This window comes from Humulus lupulus, chromosome 6 (assembly GCF_963169125.1).
Source record: "Humulus lupulus chromosome 6, drHumLupu1.1, whole genome shotgun sequence".
NCBI classification, from domain to species: Eukaryota; Viridiplantae; Streptophyta; class Magnoliopsida; order Rosales; family Cannabaceae; genus Humulus; species Humulus lupulus.
In genome coordinates, this window is record NC_084798.1 from 115,416,082 (window position 1) to 115,428,405 (window position 12,324).

Consider the following 12,324-nt stretch of genomic DNA (forward strand, 5'->3'; position numbering starts at 1 on the left):
AATTAATTTTAATTTTAATTTAAATTTAAATAAAGAAAATTAAGTTGCCTATATAAGGAATATGATATCTAGGGTTTTCAGTAATTAGTCTCAGTTGATTCATTTGGTAAGTATAAACCTAGACATTCTAATCCTTTCTTGGCCACTCTCTCTCTTCTTCTTTTCTAGATCTATATCTCATGTGTTGAGAACCAGCCCACACTAGTTCTAGGTTGATCAAAGGCTTGGTGAGGAAGAATGTGTTGCCGATCTAGTTCAATCTCTTGATAATACTCTACTACAGAAAGGAATCAAGGGTCAGAGAGATTGAAGGAAGGAGTTGTTCCAGTTCACTGTGTATTCGTAAGTTTGTACATCTTTGTGTTTTTGTTAATTTACAAATCTGATGTTCATTTGTATGTCATGTTATTCTATGTTTCTATTATATTTTTGGAAAAATAATAGGAAACATGCATCTAGATTTAAATTCCAAGATCCTACAATCGGCCTCAGAGCCTAGGTTGCCTAGATCTAGATGTTTTGAATGCATGATTATGTTTATAAACTTTGACATGTTTAGAAAATTGGATGGTTGCATGTTCTAGAATCATGTTTAGGTTTTATGTGTTTTTGCCTAAAAATCGATTGTTATGGTGTTTTTTAATTTTTATGTGTGTTTTATTAATTGTATACAACCCCTAAAATTAATTATAAACAATTTTTGAATGATTTTAGACACAAAAAGTTGAATTTTTGCATTTTTGGGCGAAAAGGCACTGTTATCCAATAAATTAGCATTGGTGACGTGGCAAATAATCTCTGGACACGTGGCTGATACCTGGAAGCGTCTGCTAGAGTATCGACCAGGAGACACAGTAGAAGCAGGGTAAGCCTGTCTTACCCGCGACCAGTCTGGTCGATACTTCCGCGTACAAGGCAACATTTATGGGAAGATCTTTATGAATCCCGAATTTACCTCATACAATCTTTTGGATATCCGATTATTCAGGGAAGAATATCTGTAACAATCTCTTGTAACCCTCCTTGAGCCTATAAATAGCAAGAGATAGCTCAAAGGAAGGGACCTTTCTCGCTTTTTAGTCATTCAAAACTATAGTAATTTTCCAAGTAAACTTGTATTGTTCTTCAGAGGTTAGTGAAACTCATTGAACCCAGGTTCTTTGATCACCCTTCTGATTCTTATATCAATATCATTCTAAGTGGACGTAGGTCATTACCAGATCCTGGGGCCGAACCACTATAAATTATTGTGTTTTCTTTACTTTTGTCATTGCGTTCTTCTCTATACATTCGTCCACATCAATCACGCTTTGACTCCGTGTCAGTTGGCCAAATCTTGGGTCAACATTCTGGTGCTTTCATTGAGAGATTGATTTATTGCTGTTAAGAAAACTAATGGCGAAAGCAGGAAGGAAAACTGGGCAGGCAACTGCCGCTGCACCGTCGAATCCACCACCTCCTCCTCCCCCTGCAAGCATGGCGGAAGATGAGCCGCAACTAGATTTTGAAGAGGAGGAAATGGACGATGCGACGCTGAAGAGCACCCTGGGTGCGTTGCAGGAAGAATTGGCTAGTCTGAGGGCCAATCAAGAGACCGATGCAGAAGTTATGACGCGGCAACAGCAGGAGATTGATCGGCAGCGTGCGGAATTGAGCGAGAGACAGGCGGAGGTGGATCGCCGCCAGACCGAAGCCATGGCCGCCCTTGAAGCAGCCTTGCTGTTGGCTAGAAATCAAACCGCACCTGCCTCACAGCCTGACCAACCCGCGAATGGGCCACCCCAGAGGGGTCCCAATCCTAGCCCACCAATTCAGCCTTCAAGTCCGTAAAGGCCCGAGCAGCCTCAGACACCCCATGACGACGTCCCGTTGGACCCTGAGGCAAATCTACCATCCCAAGCTGCTCGGGGTAATCCCCCGCAGCAAAGGCAAAATAGGGCCGAGCGTCAGCCTCGTAGTCCAAGACGCCATGAGAATGATGGGCCAAACCAAGCGAACAGAGGTCACTACCCTCCTGGTAACATGAGGGACTCAGAGCTAGGCTCTGCGGTCCGAGGACCCCCACGGCACGCTGATGCACGGGGACACCACGACCAGCGCAGACCACTCTCTAACGCTCGGGATGGTTCAGCCAGGAACGGGCCTCGAGGGAACAGTCGATCTCACCATAGCCAGTCAAGATTCAGAGATGGCCACGGATACAAAGAAGCTGACTCAGGCAAGGGAAATGCCGACGGGAGGAATGGAGAAAGAGGTAAAAGCAGGAGCCAAGTACCTCAAGACGATCAGCCAAATAGACGGGATGCTGGGGGGCAGCCCAGACAAAATAATGTCTTCAACCGGCTCGGTGGTAGCGAGCAGCGAAGAAGAGTGGAGGACCTGAGAGATGTGCTCAATGATCGTTTAGAGAAGCACGGCGAAAACATCCCCCTAGCAACAGAGGCCACCACAATTCCTACCGCAGTGAAAGCCCAGATAGACGCACTCAATCAGGCTATGCAGCAGCTGGTCGGAGGAAGGACTTCTTACATCGAACACGATAGGAGGAAAGGCACTCCTTTTGTCCAGAGGATAGCTAACGCCGAAACTCCCAGCAAGTTCATAATGCCTACGCTCCCGAAATTTGATGGATATGGGGACCCAGTCTCGCATGTGAATAAATTTGAGATTCAGATGGACATTCAGAAAGTGTCCAAAGACGCTCGGTGCAGGATCTTCCCTGCAACACTTTTTGAAGCGGCCCAGGAGTGGTTCTTTAAGTTTCCGCCTGCAAGCATAGTTTCCTGGGAAATGTTCGTAAGGGAATTCTACAGACAGTTCTATGCGGGTCGTGTGCACCCAACCGAAGCAAACCAGCTAGTCAAGATTCGCCAGCAGGACGGAGAGTCAGTGAAGGATTACGTCCAACGTTTTATGCGAGCGGCAGCTGGAGCAAAAATAGTAGGAGACGAAGGCAAGATGATGGCCATTACCGCGGGGGTCAAACGTTGCTCTCCCCTCTGGAAAAGTCTCCGAAAGGAAGGAGTTAGAACAACCCAGGAGTTCCTGGACCGAGTTGATCGTTACATCAAGCTCGAGGAGGCCATTGCTGATGATGGAAAGCCCTCGAACAAGGGTAAGAAGGCCGCCGAACCTGCCAAAGCCGCCAATGGTTCCAAACCTAATGGCAACGACAAAGGCCACGGAAACGGCAACAGTAATGGCAAAAATGATGGGAAACGGCCGTATAACGAGCCTTCCACCTCCGACAACAAACAAGCCAAGGGTAATCGTTATGAACCTAGGTTCACTAACTACACTGCCCTCGTCGAGTCTCGGGGAGAGGTTTATCAGGCCACAAGCTCTAGTGTGCCTTACAAGAAACTGGGACCCATTCGAAAGGACATTTCGAAAAGAGACACTACCAAGTTCTGTCGTTACCATAACGACTACGGACATGACACTAATGAATGCAACCAGTTAAAAGACGAAATCGAGTTCCTTATTAGACAAGGACACTTGAGAAGGTACGTACGGGCCTCGGGAACTTCCCAACGAGAAGCTCCAGGTGGCAACGAGCAGGCGTCTACATGCCAACGCTCGCCACCATTACAGCCTGCCCCTGTGGCTGGAACACTCTTAACCATCTGTGGAGGCCCACACCTCGTGGGAAATAGCAGAAAGGCCAGGGAACGATACGCTCGGACTCTACGTCACGACCAAGACATCGAGATGATGACTGTGGAGGACCGTGCACCAAAAAAGGCTCGGTCAGAGGAGGGTGAGATAACCTTCTCTGATGGCGATGCCCAGCACGTTCAGTTCCCACATTCCGATCCGCTGGTCGTGGACATCCAGATGGCCAATATGATGGTAAAGAGGGTACTGGTCGATACAGGGAGTTCAGTGAACATCCTGTATAAGTCAACACTGGAACGCATGAAGTTGTCCGTAAAAGACTTGGAGCCCTGCAATCAAACCATATACGGCTTCTCTGGAGAAGGACTCTCCCCAGCCGGAATGATCAAGCTTCCAGTAACGACGGGTACAGCGCCCGCAACAAGGACCTTACTCACCACTTTTGTAGTGGTCGATTGTCCTTCGGCATACAACGTCGTTATTGGAAGGCCCATACTGGTTAATCTACGGGCCGTCATCTCTATGTGGCACCTAGCCATAAAATTCCCGACGAACGAGGGGGTAGGACGCGTCATAGGAAACCAAAGGGAAGCCAGGGAGTGCTACAACGCCTCAATCACAAAGGTGAAAAGTGGGACATCGAGGAGCACTACCCCAGATCGATTGCAGATGGCAATAGACACGCAAGCCCAATCCGGTGGTGAAGTCAACAAATAGGGTGTTGCCCAAAGTGAGGATGGAGATTTGGATCCTCGCTTTGGGGATTTTGAAGAAAATGTTGGACTCGTTGAGGACCTTGAGGAGGTCCAACTCGACAAAGAAGACCCGACCAGAGTCGTGAAGGTTGGGAAGAACTTAGAGCCTACTATGAAGCAAGCACTGGTGGAATTCTTGCAAAAGAACCAGGAGGTTTTCGCCTGGTCGCACAAAGACATGGTTGGGATAGACCTTGCAATAATCAGCCATGTCCTAAACATAGATAAAACCTTTCCACCCGTGCAACAAAAGAGAAGGCTGCTCGATAAGGAAAGATCAAGAGCCTTGAAAGAAGAAGTCGAAAGGCTTAAGGAGAATGGGTTTATCAGGGTGGCGTTTTATCCGTCGTGGGTCTCCAATCCGGTGCTGGTCCCCAAGCCTAACAGAAAATGGCGGACCTGTGTCGATTTTACGGACCTCAATAAAGCCTGCCCAAAGGACTGCTTCCCGCTCCCAAGGATCGACCAGCTGGTCGATGCAACTGCAGGACATGAGATCCTCTCGTTCATGGATGCATATTCAAGCTACAACCAGATCAGCATGCATCCCCCTGACGAGGATCACACCAGCTTTCGGACCGATACGGGCTTATACTGTTACAAAGTGATGCCCTTTGGGCTGAAAAACGCAGATGCGACTTACCAACGGCTAGTCAACCACATGTTTAAGGAGCTGATCGGTGCAAACATGGAGGTATATGTGGATGACATGCTGGTAAAGTCTAAAAAGGCAGAAGGACATGTGAGGGATCTACAAGAATGCTTTGATGTGCTAAACAAGTACCGGATGAAGTTGAATCCCCTCAAATGTTCCTTTGGAGTCAGATCAGGGAAGTTTTTGGGTTTTATAGTGAATTCAAGAGGGATCGAGGCCAACCCCGACAAGATAAGAGCCCTGATCGACATGAAGTCGCCAGAGAGGATTAAGGATGTACAAAGTTTAAGTGGGAGGATCGCGGCCCTGAGTAGATTCATCTCGAAATCAACTGACAAGTGCGTCCCATTCTTCAATCTACTCAGGGGGAATAAGAAGTTTGAATGGACGGGAGACTGCGAACAAGCATTCCAGGCCTTAAAAGCTCATATGGCACAACCTCCCATCTTATCAAAACCAATCGAAGGAGAGACTTTGTATATTTATCTGGCGATTACCGAAGTTGCTGCTAGTGCGGTACTAGTACGGGAGGAAGAAGGCGTACAGAAAGCAGTCTACTATGTCAGCAAAAGGCTGACCGGTGCAGAATTAAGATATCCGCCAATCGAAAGGTTAGCATATTGCTTAATTCTAGCCTCCAGGAAGTTGCGTCCTTACTTCCAAGCCCATCCTATCACAGTTTTAACCGACCAGCCTCTTCGACAAGTCCTCCAAAAACTTGAGGCGGCTGGAAGATTGTTAAAGTGGGCAGTCGAACTAGGGCAGTTCGATGTAACTTATTCACTGCGAGCAGCAATAAAGGGACAAGTCTTGGCCGATCTTGTTGCGGAGTTCACCAAACTCCCAGGCAGTAAGTAGTGCGAACAGCCTGAAGCGCCCATGCCTCAAGACAAAACTCCTTCGTGGAAGCTATTCACGGATGGTTCATCCAACGAATCCCACGCTGGAGCGGGAGTGATATTGATAACGCCGGAAGGGCATCGATTTCACTGCGCAATCAGGTTTGACTTCGCGGCATCAAACAATGAAGCGGAATACGAAGCACTCCTAGCTGGATTGAGAATGGCCAAAGATATGAGCATAAAGACGCTTGATATTTACAGTGACTCTCAGCTAGTCGTAAATCAAGTCCTAGGAGAATATCAAGCGCGAGGCTTAAAGATGATGGCCTACCTGAATAAATCGAAGGATTTGCTAGCCCAGTTTACAAAGTACACCCTCCAGCAAATCCCGCGAGACCAGAATTCGAATGCAGACGCCTTAGCTAAACTCGCGAGCGCGAAGGACGCTGACACTTTGAACATTGTGCCAGTGGAAAGACTGAGCAAGCCAAGCATACAAGCAGCTGAGTCCAGTATGGAGATTCGAATGGAGGATACATGGATGGCGCCTTACTTGGGGTATCTGACAAATGGTGCACTACCAACAGATAGAAACAAAGCCAGAACTCTGCAAAGGCGAGCCGCTAGGTACATACTGGTCGATGGCGTTATGTATTGAAGAGGATATTCAATGCCGCTACTCAGGTGCGTTACACCAGAAAAAGCTAAGGAACTCATGAGGGAGGTGCATGAAGGCTTCTGCGGAGATCATGCTGGGGGGCAGAGTTTGGCAAAAAAGATTCTAAGACAAGGTTACTTCTGGCCAACAATGAATGAGGATTCGATGGAGTATGTACGAAGATGCAACAAATATCAGAGGTTCTCCAAGATCCCACGAACAGCTCCAAATGAACTAAAACAGATGCAGAGCCCATGGCCCTTCGCAGTTTGGGGGATAGATTTGATTGGATCCCTGCCAACAGGGAAAGGAGGAGTAAAGTACGCAGTTGTGGCAGTCGACTACTTCACAAAATGGGCCGAAGCTGAACCACTCGCGACCATCAAGACCAAAAAAGTTCTTGACTTCGTCATCAAGAACATTGTATGCCAGTATGGATTACCCAGGAAGATAGTTTCAGACAACGGGAGCCAATTTGACAGTGATTTATTCACCAATTTCTGCGAAAGGCATGGGGTCATTAAAAGTTTTTCTTCAATCGCACATCCCCAAGCGAATGGGCAAGTCGAAGCCGTGAACAAAACTCTTAAGGACACCCTGAAGAAAAGACTTGAAGAAGCTAAAGGAGCGTGGCCAGAGCAACTGCCTAAAGTCCTCTGGTCGTATAGAACATCTCACCGAACAGCAACAGGGCATACCCCATTTTCCCTAGCCTACGGATATGAGGCCATGTTGCCTGTCGAGTTAGATCCCCCCTCACATCGGCGTTTGACTTACGACCAGGACCTGAACAGCCAGCTGATGATGGAGTCCCTAGACTCGATCGACGAGATGCGAGAAAAATCTCAACTCCGAGTTGCTGCTTACCAACAAAAAGTCGCCCGGTACTTTAACTCCAAAGTTAAAGAAAGAAAATTCAACGTCGGAAATTTGGTGCTACGACGAGTTTTCTTAAATACCCGCGACCCCACTCCTGGAGTGCTCGGACCTAACTGGGAAGGACCTTACCAGATTGAAGAAGTCCTTCACCCAGGCACCTACAAACTTGCACGCCTAAACGGAGATCTCGTTCCGCGCTATTGGAATGGAGAACACCTGCGCAAGTATTATCAATGAACAGTCCTTCTTAAAGGACTGGCTTGTTTAAATTTTTCTTTTTAATTTTTACAAGTATTGCAAAGAGGGTTAGCCACGTTGTATGGCTAACTGCTCGTATATGTAAGATTCTACTTCAGAATCACTCGTAAAGACATGTTTAGTCCATTTTTAATCTGAGATTATAAGGGACTGTGCTCAGCCAGTCATTCTTTCCAACCTTTGTGAATTTATATTTACAAGTATTTGTTCATTACGTATGTTGTTTGCTGTATTACAAGTATCATTTCTCACACGAACAGGAATGTTCGAGCAGGTTATGGTCAAGGCAAGTGACCAAGGACCTAAAGCTCCTCGATCACTTGGGGGGCATATAAGGCACATCGATAGCAAAGCATACTCTCAAGGTATGTAAACACATGAACAAAATAAGTAAAAGCATGCTACAGTACTTAGAGTATTTTTCAAATTTTATGTTTTGTTAAATCATGCCAAAGTACTATGCTAAGTCCGGTCATACGGACAAATATTATAATAAGTAAAGATATTATAGCATCAAGATTTAAGCTTTTACACCGTAAGCATCGCAGCTTGGATGTAACTGTTCAAGTAAAAAGATTTGCTGCCCGTGCAGCAAAGTTTAAAAAAGAAACTATTGTCTTTACATCACGACCCTTGGGTCGTATATCCAAAAAGAAGAAAAAATAAATGAGAAGAATTCAAGAGGTATTCGGGGCCGGAGGGTCTTGGGCAGCATCCTGGTTAGTCGCGTCCTCAACAGCATCTTCTTCTTCCGCACCAGCGACGCTTGGAGTGGCAGGGGTCGCGGCTCTTGCCTCCTCTTCGGCCAATTGGGCAGCACATCGGGCCAACTCCGCAGTTCTGACTTCCTCTAAAAGGTAGCTAAAGTCAGCACCCTGATTGTGTTTCCAGAAATTGTAGAAACATCGGAGTGTCATCCTCTTGTACTTTTCCAAATTTTTGGAGTTGTCGAGCTCCAACTTCTTCACCTTGCCCCCGAGAGTGAGAATGGCCTCATCCTTGGCCTTGAGTACCTCCCCCAGATGCTTGATTTTGCGGAGGTGGGTCTTGTTGAAATCTCGATACTCCTGCCTCAACTTGACCGCTGCTTCCTTCGCAGCTTCAGCCTCTGACAGCTTAGTCACCGCCGCATCTCTCTCTCGAACCACTGCCTCCAACTCCTTGGCATGCTTAGCCTCAGCAGCCGAAAGCTCCTCGGCCGCCTTCACCTGATACCTCTCGATGGCTTTTGCCTCGGCCTGCTCGAGGTACCTGGGCTCGGGAACGAGCAGTAGTGGCAGAAAGTAAGGCCTGTGCACAAAGAAAAAGGAGTTAGAACTTATCACGAGGACTAAAAAAATAAAGCTCGAAGAATAAAGAAATACTTACGCTGGAGATTTCGTTCAGAGCCCTGTTCAGGATCTGGTCGACTGGTAGCTCTTCAGCTTGGACCATTGCGGCCCTAACACGGTCACCTTTGCCGATGCGATCGAGGCAGTCCCTGGCAGATCGAATGGCGCGGCTCATGAGTCTGGCCCCATGAGCCTCTTCACGAGAAAGCTGTTCTCTGGTGGGTGCTGCTGGAGGGTTCGACGAGGCAGGGGCGTTTTGCTGCTCGGAAGGAGCTGGAGGAGGGGTAGGAGTTCGCCCAGTAGGCGCGGGACTTTGCCCAGTTGGCGTGCCCTGAGGAGGGTCTTCTGATCGACCCTTCTTGGCTGGAGGGCCTCGACTGGATTCACCAGTTCTCTTCTTAGGCTTCTGTTGGAGTTGAGGAACTTCCTCTTCGTCCTCAGCCTGGTACATGTCAAAAATGTTGGGAGTTGACATATCTGCATGAAGATAAACATAGCAAGTTAATAAAAAGGAGGCAGGTGAAAGTAAGTTAGACAATTGAAAGGAGGTAACAAAGTAAATACCCGAGCTACAACTACTGGTCGCTACACTAGTGACTCTATTAGTCATATACTCATTATCTGGCATGAAGAAGTCTGACCCTAAGTTTGGAGCATATGTAAAGTTACCATCCCCGTCAAACAAGTGACAGGGAATCGGCAAACCATTTAAAAGCAAAATAACTTTACCATTGTCATCGGAAGATTCTCCCAAGTCAACAATAGGCTCTTTGGCCTTTTCTTTCCCCTTGCCTTGGGGAGCAGAAGGCCTTTCTACGGAAGGGCTACCCATGGGTTCCCTGATCGTAACTCCTGTTGGCCTCCTCCTGGGAGGAGGCACAGGAGGTTGCTGCTCGGGAACCCCCTCGGCAGTGGATTCGTCCACCACGGACCCTCTATTTTCATGGCGAGGAGCCAGGAGGCCAGACGACCTCAAGTTCTTTTCGGTTATCAGGGTCTTGACACATTTTGCTGCATCAGACGTCCTGGCCAGAGTGTTAGACCTCGACACCATGTCTGGTGTTGGGGTCGGGCGTAACCAAGGGCCTGAAAAACATATTAAGTTTGAGAAAAATGAAAGGAAACACTCTATGTTAAAATATCGACCAGTCAAAGACAAGCTCCTACCTCCTCTCGCGAAGGCCAAGTTGTTACTGGTTATGTCCGGAGTAAAGAAGTACTCCTTGTTGTAATGCCCCACGTTTGATATATGGGTAGTGCCACTCAAGAACGTCCGGCCGGTCTCCTGGTGGCAGAAGTGGAAAAAGCCCGTCCCGTTGTGCTGTGACTTAAGGTCAAAAAGATAGTTGACCTCGTGGGGCGAAGGTTCTGGCCATTTGTTAAGTTTATACAGGATATAGAGTGCGGCCAGCATCCTATATCCGTTTGGAGTTATTTGGAAGGGGGCAACACCGAAATAATTGGCCACCCCCACAAAAAAGGGATGAAGAGGGAGATAAGCTCCCGCCTCAATATGATACCGGGACCAGGCGCTGTTCGCCCCTCCTGGACAGTTAGCCCTCTGGTCTGCGGTAGGACGTATAATGGTTATCCCCGTAAGGGGGAATTTCCTGAAGCAGTTAGCGACCATTCGAAGGGTCACTGAACAGGCTGGGGAAGTATACCACTCGACATCAGGCGGATTTCGATGGCAAGGGCGAGCCCTAGTTTGGATATTAGGGTCAGGAACCAGATTTTCTCGACCGCTGGTCGAGGGAGCCCTATCCTGCGAATCAGGCTGGGCAGGAGAAGTAGGGTTGCTTTTAGACTCGGGAATTTTCTTGCCAGAAGACTTGGAGCGAGCCATTTGGGAGGAAGGATGGGGTCTGGAAGAAGATCGCGAGAAAGGAATCTCGTGGACGCGTACAGCTGGATGTTCTTCTCCCTCGAGCAGCTGGGCAAGAAGGTCGTCATCGATGGGTCTTTCACCTCCCCACAAATCTGGCATTAAAGTCTGCAAACAGAAAAATGGGGAGGTGAGGATATAGAACTTTAAAGGGCTTTTTAGAATAACGATGGTCGAGTATAAAAGTTAGGCTTTTATACAACAGCATTCTAACAAAAAGCTGGATCTTTCTACATGAATAGTTTGAAAAACGGATCAAAGGGTGAAAGTAAAAAGTTTTTCTGAGAAAGCTTTTTCAACTCCCCTTAGGGCGGGAAAAATTTATTTTTCAACTGGCTTAAAAATTGAAATGTTACTTCGGTTTTACGTCCTAAAAAGCATGATCTTGGATTTTAAACTAACTCGTAAATCTATTTTGCCTACAAAACATCCTGTCTACAAGCATCTTAAACCGGAAACAAAAAGACCTAAACAGTAGACCATCAAAAGCATGCACCGTGAGAAATTAGAAGCATGGGGTTTCAAAAACTTACCAAGAAAAGTGATCGCGAAGGTGGAAGAACGGTCTTCGGAGATTAAAGAGTCCGCGGTCTGAGTCTTGCAAGTGCAGGAAAACGGTCTCCGAAGAAGGTTATAGCTCTGGTTTTTAGGGTTTTCTGCAAAGATAATGGCGTGCGTAAAAAGAAAGAAGAGGCTCCGACGGTCTTATATAAGTTTGTCTCTGATATTAAAAAAGTGTAACCATTAGTTTTCCTTTTTCAAAGTATGGGGAAACGGGATGGCTGTCGAAATCGTTTCTGGGGAACTGAAAAGGCATGATTAGACAGAAGTGGGTTGCCTTTTTCGAGAGCACACGAAGGGTTCTGACACGTCAGGAGGGGTTACCGAAGAGTCGTTCGTTCAAAGTTTATTTACTGTTCGTAGTAAATAAACTTTGGGGGCATATGTTATCCAATAAATTAGCATTGGTGACGTGGCAAATAATCTCTGGACACGTGGCTGATACCTGGAAGCGTCTGCTAGAGTATCGACCAGGAGACACAGTAGAAGCAGGGTAAGCCTGTCTTACCCGCGACCAGTCTGGTCGGTACTTCCGCGTACAAGGCAACATTTATGGGAAGATCTTTATGAATCCCGAATTTACCTCATACAATCTTTTGGATATCCGATTATTCAGGGAAGAATATCTGTAACAATCTCTTGTAACCCTCCTTGAGCCTATAAATAGCAAGAGATAGCTCAAAGGAAGGGACCTTTCTCGCTTTTTAGTCATTCAAAACTATAGTAATTTTCCAAGTAAACTTGTATTGTTCTTCAGAGGTTAGTGAAACTCATTGAACCCAGGTTCTTTGATCACCCTTCTAATTCTTATATCAATATCATTCTAAGTGGATGTAGGTCATTACCAGATCCTGGGGCCGAACCACTATAAATTACTGTGTT